The sequence below is a fragment of the Pogonomyrmex barbatus genome, unplaced genomic scaffold, assembly GCF_055798465.1.
Source record: "Pogonomyrmex barbatus isolate J1 unplaced genomic scaffold, ASM5579846v1 scaffold20, whole genome shotgun sequence".
NCBI classification, from domain to species: domain Eukaryota; kingdom Metazoa; phylum Arthropoda; class Insecta; order Hymenoptera; family Formicidae; genus Pogonomyrmex; species Pogonomyrmex barbatus.
This window is the reverse complement of record NW_028297117.1, coordinates 2,059,696-2,074,214: the sequence shown is the minus strand read 5'-3', so window position 1 is coordinate 2,074,214 and position 14,519 is coordinate 2,059,696. Positions and strand designations below refer to the sequence as shown.

At 30.3% G+C, this 14,519-nt stretch overlaps 1 protein-coding gene across 8 annotated transcripts in view; it reads right to left on the bottom strand.

The window, feature by feature from the left end:
• The window catches only part of LOC105432259 (uncharacterized), a 239,088-nt gene that overhangs the window by 155,671 nt on the left and 68,898 nt on the right, over positions 1-14,519 (bottom strand). For 5 of the 8 annotated variants that reach the window (XM_089077913.1, XM_089077912.1, XM_089077915.1 and 2 more), the window contains one exon: positions 3,209-3,286. The exons of the other annotated variants lie outside the window; for them this stretch is intronic. The gene's annotated coding sequence lies outside the window, so the exon portion shown is untranslated. The remainder of the gene's footprint in view (positions 1-3,208; positions 3,287-14,519) is intronic. 8 annotated transcript variants of the gene reach the window in all.

Genomic DNA, 14,519 nt, shown 5'->3' with positions numbered 1-14,519 from the left:
CTTCTCCCTTTTCAAAATTCCTAACGGATCTTAAATTCAAATTTCGGTTGCATGTTATGTCACATTGAACAATTTAAATTTCTCATTAACAAGCTTGTACTGAATTCAAATATTTGAGCATCCGCTTGTAGTGCTAAGTATATATTATAGTTTATTATAGAACTTATTTTTCTAAGTACAATAATTTCAATTATGTTGCATGCGCGCGCGCGCGCGCGCGCGCGCACGCACACACACACACACACACACACACCATATATATTATATCTAAATTTACAATTAAATTAGAAACAAATATTTCCATTTTTTAAGAAGATATGTTTAATGTAATATAATCAATAAACAATTTTTTATATAAAGTTTAATTAAGTTTTTCATGTTTGTTATAAATAAATTTTAAAAATGTATAAATCAAACTACACGGCGGAATTTTGAGACAAATGTCTTATTTTATTGGCTAATAGAGAGAGAAAATGATATTTTAATATTAAATGAGAGAGAGAAAATGATATTTAATATTAAAATAGTTTTGTTACTCTTTTTAATATATCTCATATATCAATACCAATAAGCATATATATTTTTTAGCATTAGCTAAAGTATGTTTTACAGTAAATCAAAATATTAAAAACAGCCAGAATTAGCGATGAGCCCGAAAATAATTAAAACATAAAGATATTACTGATTATTATTATACATTAAACCGTCAATATAAATATTTGAATTATTAGCTTAAAATATATTTTAAATTCATAATTTATTATTATACAAATGCTTTATAAATAAGCATACATATTTATAATGTAATAATATTGCTGAATATTATTACATTATAAATATGTTGCATACATTGCATATTGTTGCGAGACTGCATTTTTTTTTTAATCATGAGTCGCATAGATAATCAAATCTAGTTAATAACAAAATGCAAATAAAAATCAAATATCTTTATATTGAAGATACACGTCTAAAAAAATCAAGATAATAATAAAAATAAAGTTAATATTAAATTAATACTATTTACAATCAAGTTGCCCCAATTTTATCAAAAACTTCCATAAGATGGAGATAAAGATGGCCTTCTTTAAATAATACCTTATCAGTGCAATAGAATAAGTTCAGTGAACTGTTTTCCAAGTGCGTTTTCTCGTTCTATTCTCCGTATGTCACGCAATTGTCCTGAAATATGAGTGATATGATTTCATTGCGCACACACGACTTTGCTTTATACGTCTCATCGCGAAAAGTATTATAAAAAATATATTTAATTGCAGTAAACAGAAGTAATTTCGATAATTTCGGAAAAAATCAAAATTATTTTTGAATTATTGTTTTTGTGAGCTATATTGTATCTAATGTTTTTTATAAAGTTTTAATATTTATGTATTAGAAAACAATCTCCTTTGCTTAAACTTACTGACTTTATAGTGTATTAAAAACATACTTAAAAGTACCTTAAAATAAAGAGATATATTTATAGATAGATATATTTATATTTGTTTTAAAATTAATTTATTTGATTTATACAAATATTTTTCATATACGTAAATAATTGTTATGCAATAGAGAGAGAGAGAGAGAGAGAGAGAGAGAGAGAGAGAGAGAGAAAGAGAGAGAGAGAGAAAGAGAGCAGTTTGTAAATACATATATGTATCTCAAAGAAATCTTTATTTATAAATAAAAAATATATATATTCGTTGTTTTATATTTCTGTCATATAAACATTTTAAAAATTGATATTATTTTTGACATTGATATTATTTTTAAAATATTGGCTTTATATTTTTATATAAACACTCATAGTAAATTATAATTTATATATGGTATATGAAAATATTCTTGTAGCATATTCTTGATGATTAAATATTAATACCTCGAGTACAATATGGATTACAAACGCGCAATCTGTAGCGTTCAAATCTCGGAGCTTTGGGCAGCTTAAACCCATACATCTGCTGCCAATCAGCCGCTGTCGATAGTTACCATATCGACAATTCCACGACATATGTGAGTTATCGCAACATTGGATAGGTTTTTGTAATTATTTTGAAAGGAATGAATTTTTTAAAATTTCCCTCCCTTCTCTCTCTCTCTCTCTCTCTCTCATAAAATAATAAATTATTTCCTTTTAGATAAAATCCAAGACATACATCAGAACATAAAAATAGATTCATATAACGATTGAAAGCAGCACTCTGCTCACTTTTGTGCAAATAAGTTCTTAGCCGAAGTACGATTCCAAGGTTGGTCTGACCACGGCAATGCGTTCGTTTGCCGGAACATCATTTTTCATCCGTCGTCTCTCATCTGGACTCCCGACTATGATTTATCGCGCCGCCGCATCGTCGAAAAACTTGCTAATGCGTACCGTGCAATGGCGAGATGAAGATGCACTGCCATTTCCGCAGCACGAGAAATCCCGCAACTATCGACAGGATTTTCATCGAACGCGTTAGTGGAAATTAATCTCAGTTTCGTCGCTAATCGCACTTTTTCTCGAGTTTCCGGAAAAGTTTGCAAGAATTTCCCGTCAAAGACCAATATTTAATCTGCTATTTCAATACTAACTTTTTATGCAAAATTATTCACTATCTGAGTCTGGTCTCACATTACGCTTACTTGCATATTGATAATATGAAAAAACCAAAATTCATTAAAAATTGCTCGAGAGAAGTCATACTTAAAAATTCCAACATATAAAAAATTTCAGAAATCAATGAAATACGAGAGTATCAGATATTATATTTAAAATTATATAAAATTTCATTATGTGTGTATATCATTTGAAATTCCATTGAATACAAAGAACTTTATTTAATATTAAAATATATTTTTTAAATTCAAGTGAATTATATTCCAACGGGCATATAAATATTAAATTATCTTGGAAATTATAAACTTGTAATAGACAATGATTTCCGATATAACTTTCTCAAGAACAATTTTTTTTTAATTAGATTAATACTCAAAAAAACATAATATACGATAAATTGTTGAATAAAAAAGTATAACAATAAGTGTTTATAAATCAAAAATATTGAATATACTTGGTATAATTCGGTAACATGAAAAATTAGAAGATCTACTATCGGACAAATCTGCTTAACTGGTATTCAAGTAGGGACTTTCAAAGATTCCTATTATACAATGTTAAATTCATAATTTTATATAAACTAAAACAATATACGTTAAATACAATGCAACTTACCAATTAAATGCCGTTGTCTCCAAAAATTTCTGGCAGTCATCGCGTTTCTTGATGCAGAGATGAATGTGGTCGTCTTGTCTGCAATATAAACATTGATCAGGGATAAAACACCCGCGAATATTAAGACATAATTTGCGATCGCAATTGTTAGATACATCGTTGGATCGTCGTTCGATTAGAAAGCCATTGGGGGTTCTCCCGCTGCACCGTACAAACTTTGGCACGTGTTGCGCCAAAAGTTGGCGCCGTTTAGCGCATCGATAAAATCTCAATTATAGTCTTCGACGTATCGCGCAAAAGGCCGGTATCTATAACCAACATATCGTACATACACAATCCCCTAACATTAATGTACCCGGATGGCATTATATCGCTGATATGTTTCATTTATGATATGCATGTTTATCGCGATGCATACAATCCCGTCAACAAATTTAGAAAATTTCTTATTTATTCCATAATATCATGGAAGCTACAATTTATTATCTATAATAACATATTTCTTATAACAACATATAACATTATTTCTAAATGCAATTGTATCATTAACTTCATGTAATTTTATATATATATATATATATATATATATATATATATATATATATTAACAAATATATTTACTCTTTTATGTATAAAAAATTGTTTTTTTTATGTATTATTATCAAAAACATCATTATGAAATTATGAAAGTCTAGCTTAAAATGATATCAAATCATTTATTGAGATCATTAAACATAAGAATAATAGTTTCGATAGATATAAATAAAAGATAAGAAAAAAGATGAATAAATGATAAAATGGCAAACTGTGAGATAAAAGTATAGAATAATAAGAAAAAACATTTTCATTTTGTTATCCTATGTGAGATTGTGGATCGGAAATCCGTATGCATTTTAATGCATTGATAAAATCTTCATTGTGTAGTGAGATGTATAGAAGTCAGCTGCGTTCCGTACATCGCGTTAGCGTAAAAGGAATGCAAACGTGTGATAGGCGTATAAAGCTGTGTCGCAGTGAGGGGATTTAGACTATTATCTAGCGGACTCATTGGTTAACCGCGACTGGCCATTACAATTTCGCACCGCGGACGCGCGAGATACGATGGATCGCGGTATTTCGTGCCAGATTTAATTAAAACCCTTACATAAAGATACAGAGCTAAGGTTTATCTATAACGCAAGGGGCCAAATATGTTTTGCGAAAAGCGAGAAACAACATTACCTCCTCTACGTCTATCGGACAGGATCTTGTGCACGCCATCCACGAATTACCTGAGAGGACAATTTCATAGATGGAAAAAGTGCCCTCATTTAAAGATTTAAATGACAAAAGAAAGTACACAAAGTACGCAAAGAATGAGATTATTTAGTTTTTTGTTTGATGAATAATGATTAATAAAAAAAAAATTGCAAGTTAAAAATAACATTAAAATATAAATAATATATAATATATTATATATTATATAATATAATATATAAATAATATATTAAACATACAGTTTTAAAGAAAAATACATAAAATGTTTAAAATAAATATTAGCAATAAATAACTTATTTATTTCAACATCATATTGAACAGATATCATTATTTCCCAATTTATACAAAAATAATTAAATAACTATTTTTTGTAAAATTATTTTAACATTTTTAATTTTCAGTTTTATTATACGTGTAACTTAAGGTTTCATATTCTCAGTTCCTCAATTAATTACAGAAGACGACAAAGTAAAAAAAAGGTAAAGTGAACTTGTCTTAATTGAAGTACACTACGAACTGCTACGAAACTACATCTTTCATTATATATCACTTGTGTAATCGCAAGAAAAGTTTAAAAGTCTTTTCACCTTTTCTATACTTGCATTTTAAAATCGTCGCTTGAAGCAAATTATGATCAAAAATTTCTATGTTCTATATGTTTATAAATTATAATCAAAACATAATCATAATTAAATGATTATAAATTATAAATCTCTAATTGTTAATATTACTTCTTAAAAATATCAATTAAATAAATATTTTTTTACACACGTGGATTTATATATATTACTTTCATTATCACGAGAAAAGTTTTTATATGTTTCTTATCGAAACAAAATAAATTTTATATATATAAAAATCTTTTAAAATTTCAACCTTTTTTTTTATTTCAATCCGTGTATTTTCTAAAACTTTTAATCCGTGTATTTTTTTCAGCAAATAGAATAAATGGAATTAATACGATTGAAATTTTTTTAAATTTGGATATATCGAGCGGTATGCGAGAACAATCAATAATATGTGAGGAAATATCAATATTTCGAAATCAATCACTGTGTTGTCCGTGCAGTATGTATTTCTCCGATTTCATCAAATACATATCTCTGTATTTCAAAAAATTGATAGAGATCTACGATCTATCACATAAAATAATAGTAAATTTGTTGCTTGTACTTACACTTATGTTACTATCTTTATCGCGTATGTACATATATATGTGGGAGGTCATTCCAAATATTATTTTCGGTTTGAAGACTCGGCTTCTCGATAATTTAATATAGAGGGCTCGGTCTCTCATTAAGTTAATGCAGAGGATTCGGACTCTCCGAGTTGAAACTCGCACGGATCCGTGACACGAAGGAGCTCGAAAAAACGTAATGAGTGATCCTCGCATTGCTCCTCCTTGTATTTGTACGCAAACTTCGGGGAGCTGTATCGCACCACTCAGGGATGGTTTCGAATCGCATGCCATCCTCGTCGCACCGTCTCCGATCGTCGAGCGCGGTGCGCTTTGTAACGAGATTCCGCGCTTTTTTATCTCGCGACCGAAGTCTTATTTGGCGATAACATTAATATTGCGGCAACGGTTCGTCGCAACAAAATTCTTTTTGCATCAAATTCGCTATATTTAAAATTTCATAGATTACAATTTTCTGAAATCTTCTCGTACATTTTACAAAATTAAATCTGTCGTTTAAATCGATTAAAAATTTATAAAGACAAACTATCTATATTCTACATAAATTTTCCGAGTATCTTGATATCGAATATCTTGATACTAAGTATGCTGAAAATCTTCATTTAAGCAGAAAATACAAGTTAAATTTTACGAAACTATGAATAAATTGAAAAAAGAAAAGAAAAGAGATTTAAAAGGCTGCTTTTGTTTGTAAAGGGAAAGATCTTATCTGTCGAGAAATAAGTAATATTAAGTCTTTATCTTTTCTATCTCGAGAATTTGTCAGTTCTACAATCCCGACAAACATGGATATATAATTTTAAAGTAATTTAAAATTATTTAAAAAATTCACGGATGGCATATGTTACCTACATTTTCTAATACCTAGTAAATTTTCGGACTACTACTCCTTTTTATATTTCTCGAGAGGAAGGTTGCAATTTGCGCATCGCGCGTTTATGGCAGCCACGTTAGAGAGTTATCACCGGTAACTGCCGCGTGGAAGTAATTACCGCCTCTTCTCGAGAGTGCGGCGACTATTAATCGTCGCTACTGCTTATCATAATTAATTGCGGCATATAACGAGCAGAAGCGCTGCGCCAAAATCCGCGGTCCGACAACAGGGTCGGGGGTTCCCACGAAATCCAGCTCGCGCGATATTCAATAGCATGCAAGCGCGGTGGGCCGCGGATTTATTGTCGCTCGGGTGTCGGGCGTTTATCCGGGATGGGTGGCGTTTTAACGGGCTCGATATTTAACGGGCGTCGCCGATAATATTTCTCGCCGCTCGCTCGTCGGCGATGGCAGACAAGTCAGCGGGGGCCGGGGAAAAGGAATAGCCATGGAGGAAGAGAAGAGGAAATAGCTCTCACGGGGCAAATCATCTACTGGTAAACCGATTTAATAATGATAATCAGTTTATAAAAATAGGTAGAATTTAAAAGCGATAATACAATCACTAGTTTTTTATTAACTCACAAATTCTTAATAAGTAAAGATAGATATTATTCTACATTCTGAGTTAGAATTGATATTAGAGCAAAATAATTTTACTACACAAGACAGAATTAAAATACCATGTGTGTGTGTATATATATATATATATATATATATATATATAAATTAAATCAAAATTTTGAAAATAGAGTGTTATATCTTCATAGAAATTAAGTGATTTATATAAAAGATTTTCAATTTGTTATAACATTTATTGTAAAATAGATAAGGTATTCTACAATTCTTTCTCTAAGAAGTTTATGTTTATATAATTAATTAACTTCTCTTTTTAATTTTCCACTTAAACTAATCAAACAAATAAGTAGGAAATTCAAAAACTTATTCAAAATTTTAGTCTAAACTATAAAATCGCGTGTTAAGCATACGTATACACGTATATCATATATCTTTTTTTTTTTTCATATATTTTATATCAAATCGAAAATGGTTTACAAATTCATAAGAAATCACGAGGCTGAGTCCGCATCGCGTACATCTAGGATTCTTTTCCACAACTTAATTACGTTGCACCATGGCACCTCGCGCACTTCAGTGGGAACACTGACGTTCACAATAATTGAAATCCAATCCGATGACGTTTGTAATAATTGAAAACTGGAGTTACTCCTCAAACGGTGGCGGACGACTGCTCGATCGATCGTCTCTACGAGAATTCCTATTAAAGTTCCGGCAAACCGGAGTTATACAAGAACTCCGTTCGTGAAATCGGTAGATACGCGCACGTGTGCACATGTTAGACGTGTACACGCACACATCGATGCCGACAAATGGCTTTCGTATATCTCTTGGCGCGCGGCAAGACCAAGGCTTGAAGTTGGAAAAGGCGAAAAAGGACCGTATTCCGTTTTGCGAAATAACGTTTGTAAAGGAAGATTACTTGGTTCATGCAGACCGACATTATAAGCAGTGTCTTTGCTTTATATCCAAATGCAATGGTCCCGGCGGTAATATTCGTGATGCACACGGACGCTTGATGCCTCTATTTCCTTTGATCGCTATCGCAATCTCATCGCTTGCCAAGAAAGAACGGCCTAGCACGCGAATTGTTTCGACATCTCGCTGCCCGATAAATTTATAGTGATTTCACCGAGGATAAAATTTGCTCGATGTGATAACATTGACGTCGAAAAATGGCGAGATGATATTATTATTATTTATATGTTTAACAAACTCGAAAGAGCTAATGAGAGGAGTAATGTGACAACTTAATAGAAGATATGTTGTTTGTTAAAAAATTATCTCTATGACCCGTAAATGCCATAAAAATCAATCAAAATGCATATTTCTGATCGTTGCTCTGTTGTTTCGTTTTGTTTAACGAGCACTCCAGCTATAACAGCTATAAGAGCTATAAGAGCTGGGCGTTCCACCGTCAAGAGTACTTCTGTCGAAAATCGGCTTTACTATAAATGAGAAAACAGAAATGCTAATTAGGTAATACTGTTTGGATTATCAAAATTAGAACAAATAAACGAATTATAGCATTATGTATGTTATCTTCAGCAACGAATAATTCTAATTTGCAAATCTTTCTATTTCCAATGTATGATACTTTTGCGATAAAATAACAAGCTTCTTAATAATAGAGAAATTAAAGCTACAAAATTTATTACAATAAAAAAATAAATAGAATTAATGCGTAAAAATATCTTAATATATAGTCATACGTATTTAATATTATATAATCATACGTATTTAATATTATATATATCTTATATCTAGCGCAGAAAGTGAGGTTTTTAACATTTGGAAGAGCTTTATCAAATTTGAATATTTGATATTTACAATGCTTGTCTGAATTTGTATAGGAATATGTGATATTTCTGAGATTTTGTTTCATGCTCAATATTACGCTTTATTAACTATCTTATAAATCTTATTGTATTTTACTTATTATTTACTATAATCTTATTAACTATATGAATTACTTATCCATCTAACCATTCTTGAAAATAAGCCATCAAACATCCATCAGACATCATATTGTCATTTGTCCAATAAAAATGTAATGAATTTATGCTAAATTGAGAAACTCGCTCATAATTCGTGATAACTTTAAAAGAACTTTTATTTTATTATAGTGAAAGTTCTATTACACGACAAGGGCTCAATTTCTCAAGAATAAATAGTGAGCTTTGGAAGATTAATAATCCCTCTAAACAAACACAAGAGATTTTAAGATGAGTTAATTTTCACGAATCCATTATATCTCTTCGTACTTACTCTTAATCGAATTCGGATTCGGACTAAAATTACTCGATGTAATCATAACTTTCTGTCTGACTCGACAAAGGCAATCCGATCTGCTCGATCGCAGAAGGCCGTTGACGACATATACCAAGGATGTCAGCAGGTCAGCCATGGGCTTTGAACCGTTCCTAGCGTCACCACAATGCGTGGACGCCCCAAATCCGCATGTTTGCCGACCTATGTTCGACAGCTTTGACGTGTCTCCCGTGAGGACGTAGACACCGAAGATCAAATCTGGAGATGACCAAACCGCTGTCCCATCACCGCAAGCAATTCGGGATTGGTGCTACTTGATCTCGCGTGTGAAAAGATATCGTCATATAAGCTGTATTAAAATACACGATATTGTCTTCCGATCGCCTTATGTCTTGTAAGTTAAACTATAATTTATTTGTACTTTTGTGACATTTTCACAAAAGATGCAATGAAACGACAATCTGAATAACGCTTTTTCTACATGAATGATTTTTTTCATTCCAGTCAAATTTATTAAATATATGTTATTAAAAATTATTAAAAATCATTACATGTAAATAACGTAATTGAAATTACAAAGTATGATAATGAGAACATGAATTTCATAAATATCTAGATAAATATAATTTATTAAAATAATAATTAAAATATTATTTAAATAAAATAGCAATTTAATTAAATATTTTGTTAAATAATTAATAATTAATAATTTTTTTATTAATTTTCATAAAAATTAAAAAATATTCTTTTAAATATTTTCTAGTAAATTCTGTAATTTATTTTGTAAATTCTGTAATTTTTTTTATCTGGTATTATTGATTTTTTTAGGATCAAATATCAGACTAATGTACAAATGTAAATTTCCAAATATCAATTACAATAAAGAGAAAAATATTAATTAAATATTTGACACACATTAGTGTATACATATATCAGCTATTATTAAATACATAATTATGATATAGTTTCATATACATTGACACATTGTGTTTTTATAACTAACTAACTAACTTAGACATCATGACTGTCCGTTTTCTACATTTCAATTTCATGTATAATATTTAAAATTTTATTTAATAAAAGATTACAGAAAGATCTCTCATGACAAATTCAATCTCAAGTCAAAGTTTATAACATTCGTACAAATGTTCCATCTCAAAGTTGCAATTCTTTAATTTTCTTGAACATGACAATCATTATCAGAAAACTTAATGCCGATAATCAAATTGAAATCGAAATGATTTTGAATATGTGCAACCATTATAGAAAAAAATATTTGCTGAGAAGAACTGTATATAATGTTATAAAGAATGTTAATATTTGGAATTAATTAAAAACAAAATATAAGATAAACTCACAATATTATTCAGTGCAATGTTATTCATAGTATTGTGATAGTCAGTTTTTTGAATGTTTTTGTCCCACATCATAAATAATAAAGGTCACATAGCATATTAACGTGTGCATTGCCGACAATACAAGAGCGAATGTGTTCTAACATGTATAACGCAACATTCATTATGTTACCATGCTGCCGGATTCCGATTTTCATTTCCATTAATTTCATGTAATTGTAGACGGATGAATGAAATAGGGTACCTATTGTTCCTCAAGCGGACGAACAATACTCGTTACGCTTAGTTCTCTGTTGCACGTCAGCCGCAGAAACATTTCTGTAACCTATTCTCTCTCACACATCCCTCTGATATGATTAAAGGCGGTTAAATTAATTTGCCCTCGAGTGTAAAACAAGAAATACTCGACGAAGCGGAAAACATTGATAAATCGGAATGGCAAAGTTGAGAATCCTATATCAGTCTTTGTAATATTGATCTCACTGTACCGAAAAAAGCAAGCCAGACAGATCATTAAAACATAAAAAGTAATACGCTATTGATTCGAATGACCTTCACTGTAAATCCGATTGTTGGTAACATAAAGATAAGTTATTTTTGTTTCACAAATTAGCGTAGACCTTGTAAAGTTGTAAATCAATAAAAACTGATTATATAACGTTTCAATTGAATATAATATACTGAATAATCATTATTTCAAAATTAAACAGTTGGTTGTTGTAGAGAGTATTATAAACTAAACATAAACTTAATAAATGTAAACTGTAAAATACATGTCAATCTTTCTGGCAACAATTTTTCCATTATAATATAACTTTTGTAACGAATTTTTTAATATTAATCCGAACATGTTAAGATACATAATTTGAAATATACTAAACATATGCATTTTTTATTTAAGAGGCAACTTGATTTTGTTGCAATTTATCTTTAATATTTTTATTTATTCAGTTTATCATAATTATAAAAAAATTAGAAAAGAAAAATAGAAATATTACTTTTTTAAACAATTAACATATGATAATGGCATAGTAAACGTTTTTCAGGTTTAATTCAGAAGTTATAGATAAAATTACAACTTGAATTACTATTCGTACTTTGATTCGATATATTACTTAATACAGAATTTTCTATCATAAAAAGAATTTTCTATTTCTGTTATGTCTTAGTATTTTCATCACAATCACAAACTTAATAAATGTAAACTGTAAAATACATGTCAATCTTTCTGGCATAACAATTTTTTCATTATAACTTTTGTAACGAATTTTTTAATATTAATCCGAACATGTTAAGATACATAATTTGAAATATACATAGTATACATATATGTAATATCTATATATACATCAATCAGTATCAATATATATATATATATATATATTGCAATTGTTTATTAATCATATGATTTTATCAAATATTTCCGCAAGTTAGAAATCAACAAATTGACATATCGATAGCAAGGAACTTGACCATCCAGATTAATTATCGCTCATCTATGACAATGCCCGGGAAACAAGCGCATTGTTTCATAGTTATAGGGAGAGATAAGACGGCGCATAATCGTGTTTTGATTGGCTCGACCGACCGCACAATTACATTACTCAACCAATATCTTATCGATATTCACCGAAGCCGGCTCACGCGTCTCATTTGGTTGAATCAATTACGCAGAATCATATAGCAATCTCTACAGGAATCGATTTGATATTGTACAACACGATCATTATTCCATATTGCTCGTACTACTTCCGAAACGAGGTAAACAACAGGTTTCATTGGTTACCATCGAATTAGCAGCGGCGCATCGGAGGGATGACGGAAAGGAAGAGACAAAGGAAGAGACAAAGTGGGTGGACTTCAGGAATGTGAATCTATACACTTCTCGAACCGAAACGTGTGTATCTAATTCTGTGTTCATCCACTCAAACAGTCGCTTTCGATGTAAACCTGCGACAAGTTCACTGTTCTACATACACACATATGTATTCATCTTCTAATTATGTGCACGTGTAACTATGTACACGCGTGTACATAGTTAGGAGATGAATACATATGTGTGTATGTAGAACAGTGAACTTGTCGCAGGTTTACACCGAAAGCGATTGTTTATATATGCGTTCAAGATCTGTCTCTGATATATAAAATATTTCCGTGCAAAAATTTATTTAGCCTCTAAAAAAAGCTAAAATTTCTGAACGGCAGATATTTTCTAAAATCAAAAATCAGAAGTGTGAGAAAGAGAATTCTAGAACAGCTTTTAATTATTTAAGATTTTAATACCTAAAATAATAACAAAATATAGCAATTAAGAAAAAAATATATGAAAAATAATTTTCCAGCAATTCATAATAATATAAAAAAATAATAAACAAAAGCAAGCTCGATTACATTCTGGACGTCAGAATGTCTCGTTAAACTCGTTAAACAATTAACGATAATTGCTGAGTCAAAATTGCCTGAGAAAATTTAATTTCAAAATGCAAAGATTATCTTATCACAATTCGGATTCAATACAGCAATATTGCGTGCACTCGTTAAAATAAATTGTTCATTCGTTTGGCAAGCTTGTTGATTTAAATCCAGCTTAAAACATACATGTTAACTTATCTTCTTTCTTTTAGACTCGAAATTGATATCTCCCTTTTCATATAATATAAAAACAGTACACAAGAAGAATGTTTGCGACTATCCTACATTCGAGTGAGATATCGCGGTTTCCGAATCCGCGTTATAAATCTGATAGGATTTTAAAGTGCACGGGGAGCATCCCACTCATCGAGTCTCCGAAATCGCCAATTGTTACGAAACGGAAACCACTGCCGAAATCCTGCTAAACGGGAGAACAATAACTATGGGAATTAATCGCGCTCGTGAATTTTTCAACGCGCGAGGCGTCCGCCGTCGATGCCGAACCGATGCTGACGCGAGAACAATAAAGCTTTATTGTCATAGCGAGTAATTGAGTGCGAACCCTTGCTCGCGCGTAGCAAAGCTATCAACTCTGCATAGAACATGTAAAGCAACTACGTTTGTTTAAAAAAATAAATGTTCTATTTATGTATGTTAAAATGTACAATGTAAAAAGTTGACAGGATCCATAAACTGCTACAATAATAATTAACTTTAGTACGCAAATGAAAGCTTAACAAAAATATTTACTTCAATTATTTCTATTATGATATTATTTACAGATATTTGCAATTATATAATAATAGTAATTTTTAAACAATTCGCTTTTCATCCTTATTTAGAATAAAAAGGCTATCTATAGATGTTCCTTATGTGTACGTTCATTATTACATAATCCGTAAGTATAAAAAAATGTTTATTAAAGAATTACAAAACTACTATTGCAAAAATGTGCATAATAAAGTTTCAGAATAAATAATGTATATATGTATGTTATTCATGACGGGCAAATATTTCAATTGTCAACATTACACTCGAAAGGTATATAACGTTGTTTACAGTGTTCGAAGCTGCATATCATGGTAAATCAATTCCCGAGAAAGCACTCCAAGTTTCTAACGTATTGAAGATCGATTCATATGAAGAAAAACTGTAGTCATGGGCACAATGGCTAGTGGGTATTTTGCAGTAATTTATACACTTCAGCGTTACTTGAAATAAAGCTAGCAATAAGAGCTCATATTTCATTCATCGTTGGAATAATCAAAAAGTTTTCAAAGATATATACATGTCATAATAAATTAATTTATTAAAAAATATTTGGGGCTTTAATTTTCAAGAAACTTGAGATTCGATGAAAACACAA